This window comes from Lathamus discolor, chromosome 1 (assembly GCF_037157495.1).
Source record: "Lathamus discolor isolate bLatDis1 chromosome 1, bLatDis1.hap1, whole genome shotgun sequence".
NCBI lineage: Eukaryota > Metazoa > Chordata > Aves > Psittaciformes > Psittacidae > Lathamus > Lathamus discolor.
In genome coordinates, this window is record NC_088884.1 from 51,975,011 (window position 1) to 51,993,058 (window position 18,048).

Genomic DNA, 18,048 nt, shown 5'->3' on the forward strand with positions numbered 1-18,048 from the left:
AATAGTTTCAGAGGAATTAATAATTTTAGTAAAATGTTAATGGCAAATGTGCTAATGTAAGGAGTTAGAAGATTAGTGATGCATTCTTTTGCATGGAAATAAGAATATAATAAATGTCCTGCAGGTGACTGAAGCTACTGCAATTTTATTGGAGATTAAAGTTTGATTGACCTTTGCTGAGGTGATTAACCCTTCTGAAATTAAAAGCCAGTGGTAAATTATTCTGTCCAATTTAAATGCAAACACAGAACAGTATGCTGTGTCATTTGAGTGTAAGGGGAAAAAAATGTTTTAATTTTCCTTTTGCACTCAGCGAGATGTGATTGCAGACGGCGTGCAACTGGGCTCTGGTAGAACTGGCCAGTAGCAACAGCCTTTGCTCTGCTCGTCACCACTGGAGCAGCTGTGCCACGGGAACACAGAATTTGGGAGCAGCTGCCTGCGATGAGTCCTCACATGCAGGAATGCCAGCAGGAATGCATGGAAGCACATCAGCAAGGTAAGCAGTGAAATTCACTGTGAATGTGTTTTATCTGCTAGTGTGGACCTTGAGCCGGCTGATGTGTGCATGAGTGAGCAGCATAACACAGGTGAGGATTCCTGCCCAGCCTCGCACGGCAGCTCGTCAGAGTGGGGTTGCTTACCTGTGCGCGCCGTTGCAGAATGAGAAGTAAAGCTGCGTGTATGTTGCTCTTTGTGTTGTTTTTATCTTCTCCCTAACCCTTAAAAAGTCAGATTTACAAGCTTGCAGAACTGCACTTTCTGGTGGAGCATTTCCTCAGGAGCAGGCTATCTGCAGGTGTGAAAATCACTGCTCTGCTTAAATGGTGTGATTCCAGTCCTTCCTACTAAATGTGTACAGATGGCTTCTTAGGTTGGAGCCGGTGTGTTATGCTGGATAGATAGGATCAGGACATGATCTTAGCAGTTGACTAAAGCTAGTGGGATTACTCACGTGTGTAAAGTCATGCAGATGGTCTCAGAGTCACTGTGGCTACACTAATGAATGGCCTTTGAACACCTAGAAAGTTAATTCCTCATAGATCTAATAATCCTGCTTCATGTTACAGTTTGTATCTGTGTGTGCAAACTTTATTACTTAATATTAAATTGGAAAGACCTCAGTGATAACGTTTGCTGCATTTTTTATGAATCTTTCATTAAAAGTTGAACACTTAGAAATTCCTCCCAGAGTGTCTGCCCTGCTCTTTATTTCTTTTTAGCAGACAAATGAATGTCAGGGCAGTGGTTTGTTTTGTAATGAATTACACTTAATTTTCCCAGAGTAAAAGATCAGCGTGTTGCTATAAAACAGTGTACTGTCTAAAAGCAGTTCTGGAGGATTATAGTGACTCTCTGAGGGCTTAACTTTACACTAACTAGAACCATTATAATTGGATCCATTTTAAATTCACGTGTTTTTGTTGCTTTGGGTAAGAACTGATGAGTTTGTTAAAAGCCTTGCACCAAAATAGTGGTAAATTAGAAGCAGTTTGATTACTTGAGATTGATTCAGTTTGCATAAACAAGCCCTTGAAGCATCAGTGCTTCGTTGTTTTTTTTCTCCCCTTCCTCCCCTTAGTCCACCTCTCTCTGACCACCTGGGAAGAGTTAAATTGGCTCTTTGAAGGCTTTTTCTTGTGTGCCAGCAGCAGTAGTGCTGGGAATTGGGCAGAAGGGCTACTGCAACTGTTTGGCCTTACGTGGACTTTCTGCCTAGTAAAATTTCCTATTCTTTCCTGCAGCTGCAAAGCATTAAAATGATAATGAATGTGCTATCTGCATTCCATATTCAGTTTTGCTCCTCACTTTTCATCAAGGAAGACTTCATATTGCATCTGTCAAGGTAGGGAAGTCCAAGGAATTGCAGTTCAGAAATTAAGGACCCTGAGGTAGCAGCTCACTTCTGTCTTGTCTTTTCATTTACACTTTAAACAGCCTTCAGAGAGATGGGCTGCTGCTTCTGGGACCCAGTGAGGAAAGTGAGGAATAGATAAAAGCTAAACTTGTCGTGGAGTGACCTAAATGGAACAGCTGGCAAAAGTATAGAGGGGATCCTCCAGGGTACTGAATTATACCTTCAGGCTTGGATTAGTAGGATGTTTAACAAAGAGATCCATTTGCCAAAAGGATCTCTGCCTGATTTTTAATTATGGAACTAGCACTTCCTTCAACATTTGTAAATTATTGAGCTTTTTTAACTCTCGTAAGGTGTAGGGTACTAATTGCTGGCTTTGGGCTCTTGCTTCTGCTTTTCTCAAACAAAAAATTTTTGCGTGCTCTTGATTTAACCCTATGAAAACCGGGGATGTGAAACATTTCAACTGTTACTATGTTATGAATATCGAGATATATGATCTATAGACAAAATAAATAGTAACTTTACGTATCTGTTGTTTTGCTTATAATCCTGCTTTCTATTGTTTGAAGTAAGATGAACCTTTTCTTTAAATTGAGGAAAACAGTATTTATAGGATTTTTTTTAGTCATATGTGTCCATCGTATTTTAGTTAACAATAGTAGGTATGTAGTACCCGACTTTTTTAATTTTAGTAGCTAGATATCTCCATCCCTTTCCATAATTTACAGTAGAGCAATGCAGGAGAAGGAAAAGAGTGGGGCTGCATATGTGAGAAATTATTTTTGAACTAGCCAGATTTCCTATATAATTTTCTTTTTTTGAGGTATCCATTATGTACTTGTCTGTTTTCACCTAATGCTGCCATGCATTTATTAAACCTCGGTACCAAAAAAAAAAACAAAACATCCAAACTGCAGGAAATAGTGATGCTGCAGGATGATAGAAAGTTTTCAAATGAGTGGCACATCAGGACAATCCATGATGAAGTAATAATGTATGCTGTGTATGTGTTCAGTGAAGAGATGCTCCTAAATGTGTCTGTTTATATTTACCAATGTAGTCAGGCAGAACAGATGGAGCAACGTAGTAAAATATCTCTGGAAAGTCTGTTGGAATACTTACTGTATCTGACTACTTGAAGCAAAAAAGTACTAACAAACGGGTGGCGGGGGGGGAGGCTAGAATGTTGTCACAGTACTCACTTCCTACAGAGTATAACATCTAAAATAAACACTGTTAGTAATTACAACTTCTGTTTTGCTCTTTTGAAAAAGCATTTGCTAAACAGGGCAAGTTCTTTCAGAGATGGGTCACATAAGTTTGTTTTGATGATAATCACTGTTGATGTTAATAACTCTTGAGAGATTGGACAGCTGCTTACTGTGTTGTATGACGCATAGGTGAGTGTTTCTTTCTTGAAACTTTCAAATGGAAAAAAGGTGAAGTTACAACATTGTTTCCCATTGCCCCCAGTGAGAATGGCCTAGGGAACTGCATATAGTTTTAAGTTGGCCTGATAATTGTTTAGAAGTTATCTTGTTCAGCATTCTAACATTTCACTACGTTAGCAGTTGTCATTGTGATTATTGAAAACAATTCAAGATTTTATTCCTTCCACAATCTTTATTTTTCTTCTGAATGCTCTGTCAATATTCTCTCCATGTTCTACTGTGCCAATAGCTGAATTGGACGTTAATAAACTTTTAACTGCAGTATATGTTAAGCATATTTCATAATAGAACAAGTCATGCTTTTCTATATGGAGAAAACTTTCTGAATAGTGATACATGCACTGCACTGCATATGATTGCAAACCATACTGCAATTTCTATACCTATATAGGGTTAGACCTTAAAGCTGTAAAGAATTATATTTTTTCACACTGAAGTTTTTAGCAAAGGCTACATATTTCATGATGCAAATCTGCACATGATGAAAATGTGTTGTATATCCCTCTCCAAAATTTACTCTGCAATCAGGGCACAAGATGCATGCTAACTAGTCTGAGTAAATGTATTATACTACTTTGGAAGTAAAATTAATTCATCTCTTTTTTTCTTGTTGGGGGGTGGAGGAAGGAGGAGGGAGAGGAGGGAGTTTGAAGTAGGCATATATGATCGATTCATTTGAGGCTTCTGTTAAAAATCAGTAATTGCCTAGGCATTTTTTCTCTTTTTTTATCATGGAAGATTGGCTGCAACTTGATAATTGCATTTTTTTGTCCATCAGACTTGTGTAGTTTTCTGAAAGAGTGCATAACAGAGAACTGAGTTTGAATAACTTGAATAGCTGCATATGAAAACTCTTGGAGTCTAATGTTACAATGACTACTCCTTTTCAACAGAAATGAAAATTCTGTTATTAATATACAGTTTCTTACAGTGCTTTAATGTGGCTTTTGTAGTTTTTAGAGGGTTACAGATTCTGCTTTGGGTGTGAGGGAAAGAGGAAGAAAGGATGTGAAACTTGTAGTTCTTCTGGTAAAACGTCGAAAGGCAAGGCAGAATGTTTTTGAAGTATTTACTACTTTACATTCTTGAAATGGGTGGTGGGAGAAATTTCTAGAAGCTTGTCTTTAAACTAAACTAAAATATGCCTTCTTTGAAGAAGTTAAATTGAAAATGTAGTGAGGGCATTTCCATTTGAAATTGCCTGACTGGAAATAAGAATGAGTTGGGCCATTATGTTCAACAGTTCAAAAATTGCTTGAGGAAACTAACTTTTAAAGTCCTGTTTGAATAATCACTAAATCTTTGGTCAGAAATGAATCTAGTCTTCCATGTAGAAACACTGAGGAAAACATTTATATGAAAAAATACAGTCCAATTTCTGAAAATACAGACCAATTAGTGAGATTTAATTTAGATATTTGTCACTGAGTATGTGTCACGTGCATGTTAGAAATGATTTACCATTATTTCCTTGTCTTATTTGCAAAAAGAGACTCCTACTTATTGAAATATTACTGAAGAATCTAGCTTTCCCCACAAATTACACACTTTTTGCATAAATGTGCCTAATTACCTGAATTCAGTTTTGATTAGCAGTGTTAATTGATGCAGCTGTGGATGGGCTCTGTTTACCTAAATTACCATGTGCAAACAGCAATACGTCTGAAAGTGAATATGCTAAACTGAAAATACTAATTAGCTGAGACAGATTGTTATTCAAGTCACATCTCAGAGCTTTTTAATGAAAGCCTGAATGTGTCAGGGCTTTATGATATTCAGACAGAAACGTCTATATTACATATGAATTCTAAATTTAATTCATGGGAACAGATGGGATGTCGGCCGGGGTTCTTCGCTATCGCTTCCAGTATTAATGTGAATATTTTACTCTACTGGAGACATTTTTCTGTGTATGTGAGAGAGAGGAGGGAGGAACTAATTGTGTGCATTGACAATGTGCCAGCCAAGAACATCTAACTCTATTTTTGACCGACATATTTGCAAATTATAGCCACCTACTTTCCCAGACTGAAGATAAACTATTTCACATATTTGATAAAGATAGTAAGTGTAATAAAACCAAATAAAAGAAAAGTTAAACAGATCTCAGTAACAAAGATATCTTTTGTAACAACGGAGATTTTTCCTTTTGCAACAATAATAAAAATATATCAGTTTTTGATATGAGAGGAGGATTGGGCTTCGCATTTCAAATTGTTGTGGAAAAGCTTTTAATTACATTAAACTTTGTTGTGAAATACAAATGCAGATTATTTTCTCAATATTGTTATTTTTCAATTATATTAAGAATGGTACAGGTTTAGGTATTCAGATAATGCACTTAATCCCTCTTACTAATTCTGTTGGACACAGAACTGTAAATAAGTTTGAAAGTAGTATAAGAGAACAGCCATTGTCTTAAGTGTTCTTAATATAGATCAGCAGCTGTACTGCATATGCCCAGTCTTCAATCCATTTATTCTTAGTTTTGCTTCAGAGCCTGAATATTCAGAGGCCAGCTCCCATGTGAAACTCAGTAATTCCATCAGAAGCTTTTCCCACAATGTCTTGTCAAAATGCAAAGAAAGGATTATAAGTACTATGGCTAACTATTTGTACCAAAATAATAGTTACAGTCATAATGTTTAATTTTCATACTTGGACAGTTCCAGCATAAATGTTCTCAAGATATCTGTAATTTAGGTAGCTATAGTTATAAGAAGCGTCAGATCTTTTGACCTAAATTGGTCAGAATCTGTTTTCTTCTGCCTGTTGCAGTGGGAGAACTCTGACTGTTATTCCACAGTTATGGTAAACGTAGTGAAGAGAATTTTGCTTGGTTACTTAGTTTTGGGAACACTATGAACCCTTTTCAAAAGGTTCAATAGCTCTGTTTTTGTGTAAGCTGACATGTGGAGCTGATCATATTTTCTGCAAGTAATTATCTAAGCTCCTAAGCTTTATACCTGAATCCTTGTTGTGCCCTCTTGTACTTCATTGGTGTAGGCTTTACAGATGGAACATATTTCTAAATAAATCAGCCACACATAACCACATTGTTCAGCTGGCAATTAACTCAGGCTAAAGAGGAGAACAGTAGTGGTACGAGTCAGTTTTGGACCACACTGATAAAAGAATCACTTTGTTCTTATTACAGTTGCAAAATATGAGTGATCCTCTGTAATGAACTGTCTCTTCAGTCCAGACATCTGACCTGGTAAAGAGCTTTTATCCCAAATAAATCATATTTATCAGGAGTTCTGAGTCATAAAATGTGATACTAGACCATTTAATGACAAGTATTTCACCACTCTCAATAAAGCTTGACTTCCTTATGCAAGGTGTAGCTGAAAGAGTAAATGAGAAAGAAGCCTTACCTTCTGGAGCACAGAAAGGGGAAGAGGGAGACACATAAATCCAAACAAGTTTTAAGATGGAACTTGAAAAACTCCTGAAAAGTTGCATCTAATGATTACATTAACCAGTAAAATATTGAAATAAATTAGACTGGTAGATGAAAGGAAGAACGGATTATTTAAAAGAATCTACCTAGGACTTTTTTCCAAAGAAAGTAAGGTAGCAGCTTCCACATAAAGGTTTTGAGAAAGACAGCGCTTAATGCAGAAAATCTCTCCAAACTTTGACCTTTACTTGACCATCATTTGAGAGCAGAATCACTGAGAGTCTGCAGTATTTACTTTGAGCCTTCAGAACAGGAGTTAAGGACAGAATCTTAATGGCAGCAACAGCAGATAAACAATTTATGAGAACATACAGAACCTAAATGATATTTCTGCCTTTCTGTAACCTTTAAATCAGCTGGCTGATCAGCTGCTACTCAGGGCATCTGTATGATACAGCTGCAGAAGTTGGTTTAGCATTACAATGGGATCTTGTTTCTGTCCAAGAAATTAAAGGTGTGTAGGGTATCTTCTGACACCCAAAAGCTGCATCTGCTGTGCACAGACTGTGCATTCTACGAGTTATGCACAAAACTGCTTAGTAAAGAGATCCAATAACATTAGTAAGATGGTCTTATCTTTTTCTTTAGATTTTGCACCCTAATTCCAGAATTAGACACTGTTTTATGAGGTGTGCACTCAACCCTCTAATATGAATGACATAAAAAAATCGTACAGGAAAAAATAAAATAGTGTCATGTCTAATTCCCTGTTTTGTTGTTATTCCTCAAATTCCTGTGAAAAATAGATCACTTTTGGTCTATTGGAACTGAAATGCTTTTAAAGCAGAAGACATGTGAAAGCACAATAATAAAACCCTGAAGTTTACAGGAGATTTGGTTTGAGGATGTGTACCTAACACGAACTGTAGATATGAACCAAAGAAGAAGAAAAGAAAAGGAGATTCTAGCTTCTTCTCGCTCAGCAGCAGCTTTGCAGGGCCTACATCCCCACATCATGTAGTGATGTTTCAGCTCTGGTTAGGGGGGAAACCCATTTAAGGGTAGATATGGTTCCTAGGACTGCTTATATGTATCCTTGTTTTCAACTCCTCTGTCTTGCTCCTTAATCAACCACTCATGTTGAATTTCACTTCATTCTTCTACAGCAGAAAGACCAACCTGTTGCTTATGCAGAAAGTGTCTCTTCATCTCCTCCTTAAATGCTCTTCTCTTAGCTGGTCTTTTCTTCTGCCACATGCAGTCTGTGTTACTGCAATTCTTGTTATACAGAGTTGACTTGGAAGGAAAGATGAGGCACTGTATTGTGCTGATTACTGCTCTGCGAATGAGTTGAATGACTATACACATTCATCCCCTCTGTTCTGATATTTCCCCTGGATTCAAGGTTTCTACTGTTGTGAACTAGGTGCAATATTTCTGATCTTCAAAGCAATTAATTTGTCAGTATTGGCTCTATTGGCTACCTCTTCAACTTGCCAAGGTACTTCTCAAATTAAGGAGCATGCTATTGCTGTACTGGGAAATCTCTTTATAGACTGAAAGTCAAAAAGTATCTTCTGCTTTTATAAACAATATTTGACATTTTTCATATCTATCTTAATTCAGCATGATGGAATATTGAGGTCTGGTCTGCCTGTGTTCTGAAGTAGTGTTTTTGTTATAAGTTCACAGGAACACCTTGCAGTTCACTCGCAGGAAAGCAGGTACAATTCAGTTATTCACTTGATCTTTTTTTTTTAAAGTCACTTTTAGTCTACTTCTGTTGTACAATTTCTTGTTGCTAAACTAAGTAAATATGTTTATTCTCCAATGAATCTCTATGATTTAAACTGATTAAATATTTTCTATTTTTTTAAGTTAATTGTGTAACACTATGCAATTAACACTCCCTTCAAAAAGAGGAACATATATAACATGTTATTTTTATTCATATTCCAGCTCCGAGTACCCATTGGTGTAGGGGTTTCCTATTTAAAAAGTCACCCTTCAGGACCTTGTCAGAAGTAAAGTCCTCTAGTGTCTTCCAGGCTCTGTGCCCCCCATTCTTCAGACTTCTTTTCTATTATAGTCCAGTTGCTATTTTATCTTCCATTCTGACTTCTCTTTCTGTACTGTGACTATATCTTGCTTCATCCTTTACCCTGATCCTATTTCCCATCTGTCCTTTTCTCCTTATGCCTTCCACACAATTTGGGTAATTTTGATTTGCCCTGCAGATAATTTTTTTCCTTCTACTTTAAGATCCTTAAGCTGGCCATGAGCTTTGGCTGGTCTTGCTTTATTATGGTTGCTAATTCTTTCTAACAGCATATGTGTGATGTTATGCACCTGAAAAAAAAGATCTTTTACCTTTGATAGGCAAAACCAAAGTGCGTTAATCTGGTAGGTTACTGTAGACATCTAGAAGTACTATTGCCAATGGTGAATAATTTTTTCTAAGTGTCTTGTGTCAACATGGATTTCAAAAAGACTTCTAAACGCTTACTTATTTCTGTGTAATGTTTTTAATCACATTCACTTTATATGTGAACCTTTTCATATGCTTTTCTCTGCTAGACACTGTCATCTCTCTTCTGCTCAGATTCAGCTTCAGCCTACTGGTTTTCATCCATTAATCTACTCCATGTCTAAATTAAAAGCCACCAATATATGTGTCAAAAAGGCGAGTGCAATAACTGTGTGCTATCTGCAAAATTCCATCACATCAGAACTGAGAATGAAAAATTTCTTCTTTTTCTCATTACTGGTTTTCACTACATCTACTTTTAAATTAAATTTCCTAAAGTTTTCTCTGTTCTTTAATACAGACGACATCATTCTGTAACATCATTTCTATGCGTGAATTACAATACAATCTGCTTTTTATCTAAAATTACTTTCAACTATATAAAATCACGTGAGATAGTAAGGGAAGTAAAAATAGGGTAAGTCACTACCATATTCTCTGTCAGAGTAGATACATTCTGGTTTTTGTGTGGTGGTCCATGTCTGTGCAGGAGGAATGCTCAGAAAGGAAGACTCAATTAGGTAAATAAATTTCTTTCTTAGTTTACTCTATTAGCTCCTTTGTCAATCATATTTGAACATTCTAGTCTTCTTTTAGTCCTTGCGTAGCTTCACTCGCTACATCTCCTCCTTCATTTTTATTATGTATCTCATAGTCCTTCAGTTATTACTTTGTTGCATTTATTATTATTTCTTCCATCTGCACTGAACATTGAGGATTAAATCAATGCTGCTGGAATCTTCTCTTCTAGCAAATATTTTGTGTGTGTGTGTGTGCGTGAGTGTGTACGTGTGTGAACCTATGATATACATACTTTGGGCCAGTTTGTATTTCAGACAGAACTGTCATGAAATAAATAAAACCTCAACATGAGACAGTAAATTTTCTTATGTTAGATTGTTTATTAATGAACTATTTCAGGTGTCAATTGTCAGTTGTGCAATTTGAGAAGTAGAATATCCATATTTGCATTTAGTTTTACTGTTTCCAGAGTGTGTATGTGCTGACTGGTGCCTGTGTGGTAGTTTCAAACCATTCTGCATGCGGCACTCTTATGTTGCCATAAACAAAGGACATTTCATTTGGGTGTTATAAGTTATATGACTTTTGAATAATGGCTTTTCTAAGCCTGCAAACTCTCAGAAGGAAAATTGCATGGCCAGATAAAAATATGCCTAAGTGCATTTAGACTAGTTAAAAAGCTGCGTAAAAAGTTGTGTTTTGCATAGTATAGTGAGTGTGTTTCTATTTGCATTCAATATATTCATGTGTGTGCAGGTACACATGCACAGTCCATCAAAATGGCTGCAAAGATCACATGGAGATTTTTAAGATCTCACCACCTCACTCTTTTTCTTGCCAATTCCACTTTGAGTCACCGTCATTTTGAAATTTGGAGCCTTTTTTCAACAGTTCCCATTTTCTTTTTCCAAATATCCTGCAAAAAAAGTTCTTTTAGATGAAAATTTTCTGTATGCTTCCTAGTCTCTAGAGTAGTATCAGACTATTTTTATATTAATTTTGTCTTTGAGTGTGAGAATTGTACTTTTGGGAAGAAGGAAGAAGGCTCAGCCAAATTCCCAGTAGAACAAAATATTTCCTTTCAAGCACATGAGCTCTCGGATATGAAAAAGAAAATCTTGATATTACCATTACCTTTTTTTCTGTTAGATTGTATAATTTTAAAATTTTTTTGCCATGATTATCCTTTTCCTTTTGGATCTGCACAGTTTGAATCTGCCTTTAACAATGTCAGTGTGTTGTAAGATGTTATGCATAATCTTAATTCTTTCCCCATTTCCTCATTATAGTACAAACTTTGATTCCTTACTTGAACAATATATTTATAAGTGCTCTTTCATCTCTTTAAAAAAATAAAAAATAAAGAATGTGTCTCCATGCATGTGTGGAGGAGGGGTAAAAAGAAGTTTTTAGGAAAGTCAGTTTCTCTTTCATTTCCAACTTCTCTTTCATCTGGATCAGCTGTGAGGCCTCTGAGAGACCAAAGTGAAGAATGTGGTAGGTTCTAGTCTGTATTGCGATGTTGTTCTCTGAGCTGGGGGCTCCAGGTACAACTCTGATACAAATATTAAAATATAATAGTGCATTTGTACAAGCTACATGTCATGGAGGAGAACCATAATTATCAACAGTAACATTTTAATGGTTGTGCTTGTGTGTCAATGGCGTACACTGTAAAGTAAGTGAAGAAATAATGAAATGTCACTGTCGTGGGCAGCTAAAATATAATCAAAACATGGTAGTTTTTAAGTTTTCAGGGCAACAGATGTATTGCTGTTGCTTGTACAGTACAAAGACCATTCATTCTGGGCCTCATAATATAAATATTAAACATTTATAGATGTATACATATTTATATACACATATTACATAATTGAAAGGGTTTTTTTGCTTGACAAAAAAGGGAATCCAACAAAAATAAAGTGCATATTACTCCTTCCTAGCTTTGGTGTGGCTGGGGAGGGGTCAGTGTTCTGTCACATCAGAAAGTGAAAAGTGGTTCACCGAACCTATGTTAAACAAATGATTGAATTCCTGAATTAACAGTATAGACATTAAAGAAAGCCTGACCTTACAAAGAGGTTTTCTTACCATGGCTACTAGGTCTAAATTATTTTAAAATTAAATTTTTTCAGTGGAACCCACAGAGAGTGATCTTCACTCAGACTGAAGTCAAAGGCCTAAAAAAGACAATCTTTTAGCAAAACAAATTTGAAAAAGAAACCTGTGGTGTTTGTACTGCATTATATAAACTTTGTGTGATGAGATGATGAACAGCATGAGGAGAACTTGGCTGCATCTCCATTATACTTTTGTAGGGCAGCCAAGCATTTCACTCACCCATATGTTCTGGGTTCCAAAAAAGTTACCATAGAATCATAGAATAGTTAGGGTTAGAAAGGACCTTAAGATCATCTAGTTCCAACCCCCCTGCCATGGGCAGGGACACCTCACACTAAACCATGTTGGCCAAGGCTCTGTGCAACCTGGCCTTGAACACTGCCAGGAATGGAGCATTCACAGCTTCCCTGGGCAACCCATTCCAGTGCCTCACCACCCTTACAGTAAAGAACTTCTTATAACCAATCTAAACTTTCCCTTTTTAAGTTTTAACCCATTACCCTTTGTCCTATCACTGCAGTCCCTAATGAAGAGTTCCTATCCAGCATCTTTGCAGGCCCCTTCAGATACTGGAAGGCTGATATGAGGTCTCCACGCAGCCTTCTCTTTTCCAGGCTGAACAGCCCTAACTTTTTCCAGTCCCCTGATCATCCTCATGGCCCTCCTCTGGACTTGTTCCAACAGTTCCATGTCCTTTTTATGTTGAGGACACCAGAACTGCACACAATACTCCAGGTGAGGTCTCACAAGAGCAGAGCAGAGGGGCAGGATCACCCCCTTCGACCTCCTGGTCTCGCTCCTTTTGATGCAGCCCAGGATATGGTTGGCTTTCTGGGCTGCGAGTGCACCCTAAAGCTGGCTTATGTTCAGTTTTTCATTGACCAGCACCCGTAAGTCACAGTGGTGCTCTTAATCTCTTCTCCACTCAACCTGTAGCTGTGCCTGGGATTGCCCCTACCCAGGTGTAGGACCACGCAGTTGGCTTGATTAAACTTCATAAGGTTGACATCAGCCCACCTCACTAGCGTGTCAGTGTCCCTCTGGATGGCATTCCTTCCCTCCAGCATGCCAACTGAACCACACAGCTTGGTGTCATTGACAAATTTGCTGAGGGCGCACTCAATCCTACTGTCCAAGTCACCAACAAAGATGTTAAACAGGATTGGTCCCAACGTCGAACCCTGAGGGACGTCACTTGCTACTGGTCTCCAATTGGACATTGAGCCATTGACCACAACTCTCTGCGTGCGGCCATCCAGCCAATTCCTCATCCACCAAGTGATCCATCCATTAAATTGATGTCTCTGCAGTTTAGAGACAAGGATGTCATGCAGGACAGTGCAAGCTTTGAACAAGTTCAGGTAGATGATGTCAACTGCTTTGCCCCAGCCATCCATTCTGCAGCCCCATCATAGAAGGCCACCAAACTGGTCAGGCAGGATTTGCCCTTACTGAAGCCATGCTGGCTGTCACCAAGCACCTTGTTGTTTTTCATGTGCCTTAGCATGCCTTCCAGGAGAATGTGCTCCAAGATTTTGCCAGGCACAGAGGTGAGACTGACTGGTCTGTAATTCCCCGGGTCTTCCATTTTCCCTTTTTGAAAATGGGGGTTATATTTCCCTTTTTCCAGTTGTCGGGAACTTCACCTGACTGCCATGATTTTTCATGCTGGACAGTGGCTTAGCAGCTTCATTCACCATTTTTTTTTTGGGATCCATAGATGGATTTCATCAGGTCCCATGGACTTGTGCACATTCAGGTTCCTAAAAAGACCTCGAACCTGATCCTCTCCTACAGTGAGCTCAAGGTCTTCCTTCTCACAATCCTTGCATCTGCCTTCCAAGACTTGAGTGGCATGGCTAGACCACTGAAGTTCTAATAACAAAAAACAAATGTGCAAAAACAAGGATTCAATTTTTTTATGTAATTATTTGTTGTGTGTACAACTTGGAGAAGATTCAACAGTTCACTGAATAAAGATTCTTTCTGGCTCTTGATTTAAATATTACTCTTGAAAAATAGGAGAGAGGCTTAAAGTTTGATGTGTAATGCTCAAATCAGTAGTGCTCAAATCACTAAGGACTGTGTTTCAGCGAATGCTTCTAAAATGACCGCTGATTAGAAAGATATATTCACTTTTTGTCTCAGAAAGACAGAAAATTCATGTGTTAGCAGCTGTTGATGATGCAAGTATTTAGGTTCACATTCTCCATGTGATCAATCAACATTGAATTGCTGGTTAAAATGCTGAGAGATAAAATTGGTTATAAATTGTTCCTGTACGTATACATGTTTTTAGACATCCCTTCATTAGAGACTTTAATTACAAGAAAAAAATTTCTCTTTCTGCCCACTAAACATGCATAAAACCTTATCAGTTTCTGCTGCAGTACATACAGTATTTTAATTGTGTTTCATTGTTCCCAAACCTAATTTGTTGGAAGTTAATTTTAACGATGCTGGAGCTGGGAGCTGAATCTGTATTTGCATGAGAGAATTTGGTAAGATGAATTTTTATGCATAGTAAATTCACAAGTTGGGTCTTATGTCTTTAAGAAGGTGTAGTTTATTTTAAGAATGAGTGGGTATTTATTTAAGACATAAACATTATATCTAGTAAGTGTACTACAGCCTTTTTTGAGTGCTTTAATTCTTCTGTATAACACAAAATTGGCAGGCTGAAATTGTGCACATCACAGAATGGCTTTTAAGACAGAGCAAATTGTTAGTAAATATTTAACTGACACAGAATCATAGAATCATTTAGGTTGGAAAAGACCTTTAAGAAAACTGAACAGATCTATTCTGTAGAATGCAAAATGGACTTAGTTGCCCCAGTGTGATGTAGGAAGCTGGTATGTTTTCTGTGCTTTCTTCCTATATTAAGCTTTTTTAAAAAAATAAAATCTTGAAGACACTCTTTGAGTTCTTTTTAAGTAGTTTCTGAATCCTGGCTGATTTGAGAGAAGGGACAATATGTACGATCATGCAGCATCACTTCCAAGAATAAATAGATAAAATGTCCCATGCCATTCTTAAGAAATGGTCAGCAGGGGAGAACAAAACCGACAAAAGGCAGAATCCCTTTTCCCACAGAAACTACAGCTATTGAATCTAAAGCCCAGTCAACAAGTCCTTGCTGGGGTTACTTGGGCCCTTCAGACAGTGAAGTCTACTAATAGTGCAGAAGAAGTGCTGTCACTCTTGCTATCCTTCCTTTCTACATCCAGTATGATGAATCAAGATTTCAGTTACTTGTTTCTTCATACTTGTTGCTCTTGAGGAGACAGGAAAAAAAAAAGGAGGAAACAAAAGAAGTGAGGGTCTCGCAGAGATAGAATTAGGTGGCATCACATTACTGTGTTGCAAATGACATCAAAATATATTGGAGGAATATTCATTGGAAATTGAGCCTCTGAAAAGAATTTCATGTTTTTTTCTTGACCATTCCCTATTTTAATGATGAATAAGGGTGGGTTTTTTTGGTAGAAAGCCTCACAGGGTTCATGAAGAGGATGACAGAACTTAATTTCTCTGTCACTCCTGTTGTTAAAAACTTAGAAGAGTAAAAATCACAATGTTGTCATGTTGCCACAGAAACCAGAAAGTTCCTCTATAGTTACACATCTGTGATCTTAAAAAGTCTAAATTCCTATTCTGTTTCAGCATCATCGTGAAGCTGATAGTGAGAGTGTGATTAAAAGAAAGAGTAGTAGAGGCTAAATCAATTGTTATAAATCTAGTATGTGATTACCTCTCCTCAGTACCCTTTCCATATTTCTGTATATGTAGGTGCACATGTCCTTTTTCAAAAGCTTCCTAAATTATTGAAGAAAGTGTTACATTTAAATGGTCCATGTCTCTTTTCTATTGGGGAACAGTCCCATTTCAATTGAAAGTATTAGCTTCCATTAGAGGAACAATTCCCATCCTTTTTGTTCCTCACTGCAGCTAAGCCTTTTTGATTTCCTTTCAGAGTTATTAAGTTCTGGAGGAGTGAATATGTATGTGACTCTTCCACTGCAATTTCTTGTTGCTCTAGGAATATACAGAGTTTTTAGGGAGGGAACATGACCATATGGAAATGGCTTTCTTATCCAAGTGGAAAACAGTTTTAGTCAGCTTTCAGGTGGTCTCCATAAACATAATACAGTAGAGGAACTCATAGAGCTGTATTTTAATGGCCATTAAAATTGCGTTTGCAGTGAATTCAGAGCCAGGATACAGTGAATACTGATGTTTGTATTGCAAATGGAAGACAAATGTCTTCTGAGGAAAAGAAAATCTTATGTTAATTAAACTTTTGTAGGGGTTGGGATGGGTAATTCTGCTTTTGTGTTGTTAAATCTCCTTTGATTTTAATTGCAGGACAGAAAAATTGACTGTAAGTGTAATGTTAGCAAATGTTCACATTTGATTATGAGCATCTGTGTATGCTAAGTCAATGAATTTAATGCTTTTAATTGGGGTGGCTTTGCCTTTTTTTTTTTTTTTTTTCTCCTTTTTTCCTCCAGGACAGCCACACTGAAACAAAGGTTGTACTGTCAGTGTGTTGAAGGTCATTCTTATAATCTGTTCAGTGAAAACTGCTCCCCTTTAGGTGAAAAGAAAAATCAACTGAGCTTACCTAAAATTGACTAGGAAATGCTATTACTGAGTTTCAGTTGTATATTTCAGATTCACATGGAATTCGATGAACGCTCAGATTAAATATTGAAAAGCATAGCAAGTTTCCAATGATATGCACAAGTTCTTTTCCCCCTTTTGTGGCTGACTTTGGGAAACAAGGCACATTCTCCTCAGAGATGGCAAAGGATAAACTGATATTAATATTAAAACATACCTAATACTGTGGTATGTTTAGAACTGGAAACAAAGGTAGGATATGTCTTATCCATCTGTCTTGCCTCCTTGTGCATCTGTCTGTCTCTCTAGAGCAAGTCAATAAAAATTATTAGAGCTGGCATCTCACAAACGTACACCCTTACACCATGAAGCAATAATACTGTGAGGGAAATTTTTTTCTGACCTTTTCAAATTACATCCAGCTGTCTAGGGAATTTCTCAGTGACTAGGGGTAATAAGGTTCAATCCATTTTGCTGGTTGGCTTCAAATTTAGCTCCTCAGAAGCCCTAACTTATCTATTCTTTTTATCTTGGCCTTGGCATCTATTCAGTACAGTAATCCATGCATCTAATCTTTTTTTCTTTTTTTCTCCCTTCTCAGGTTTAGCTGGGGGATCACATTGTGAAATGTGCAGCCATGAAAGGCCTTCCATTTACTGCACCCTTCAAAACGAAATATTAGCATGGGAGCTAAGCTGGTATGTTGCCTTTGAGAGGCTCTTGTTGAATTTAATTAGCTTTTACATTTCATCTCCATCTCGCATCTCAGCTTTCACTATTGTATGTGATTTAGGCTTCAGTGACTTTCATTATTTAAAACTTTTCCAACTTAGCTGTGCCACCTTAGAATACCAAGGGGGGGGGGAAATAAAGTTTCGAGTTCATTGTCTTAAATTGACTTCTGTTTAGTTTTTATGATGTGAGCTCAGAAATAATAGGGACACAACCTTCCAGTGTGTTAGTGAATCATTCGAGTGTAAAAGGCAAACACGTATTTGTGCATGGCTTGTTTCTCATTGTACTCCATGAAGTAAAACTAGAAATGGATAAAGGATATTTTTAGCAAAATATTTACTATTTTGATGGCAAATACTTTATATCTAGAAGAAAGTGCTTTCTTTTCAACTCATTTGGACGTCTGTTTTCATTTTAGTGACTTCCACAGGGTATATTGGAGTAGTGACTTCAAGATATGGTTCACAAGTAACTTCAGGACAGCATGAGGAGAGCTGTCAATAAGAAATGGTAAGCTCTTGGCTTTTAACTTATTCCCCATGTGGTTAGGACCTAGAGATTTGTTTCATTTCAGGTAAGGGAAAGTCATAAAATTGGCTTTTGCTGCTGTTTCTTCCCCAGAGTTTTAAGTCTGTGTTTAGTTATATCTGATAAGCTGTTGAATGACCTGCAGAATATTGAAAGTGAATGCATATCAAAAAGCACCTGTAAAACATTTGCTTTTAATCATGCAAGAAATATATTTGAAGACATATGCAGCTGACTTATGTATAATCACAAGACAAAGCAGTAGCTACAAAGA

The 18,048-nt window shown here is 37.2% G+C and overlaps 1 long non-coding RNA gene across 1 annotated transcript; it reads left to right on the top strand.

The window, feature by feature from the left end:
* Window positions 1-326: 326 nt before the first annotated feature.
* LOC136007137 (uncharacterized) lies at window positions 327-17,751 on the top strand. Its single transcript, XR_010609500.1, has 3 exons — window positions 327-499; window positions 17,113-17,209; window positions 17,665-17,751. It is a non-coding gene; the product is annotated as an uncharacterized LOC136007137 (long non-coding RNA).
* Window positions 17,752-18,048: the final 297 nt, after the last annotated feature.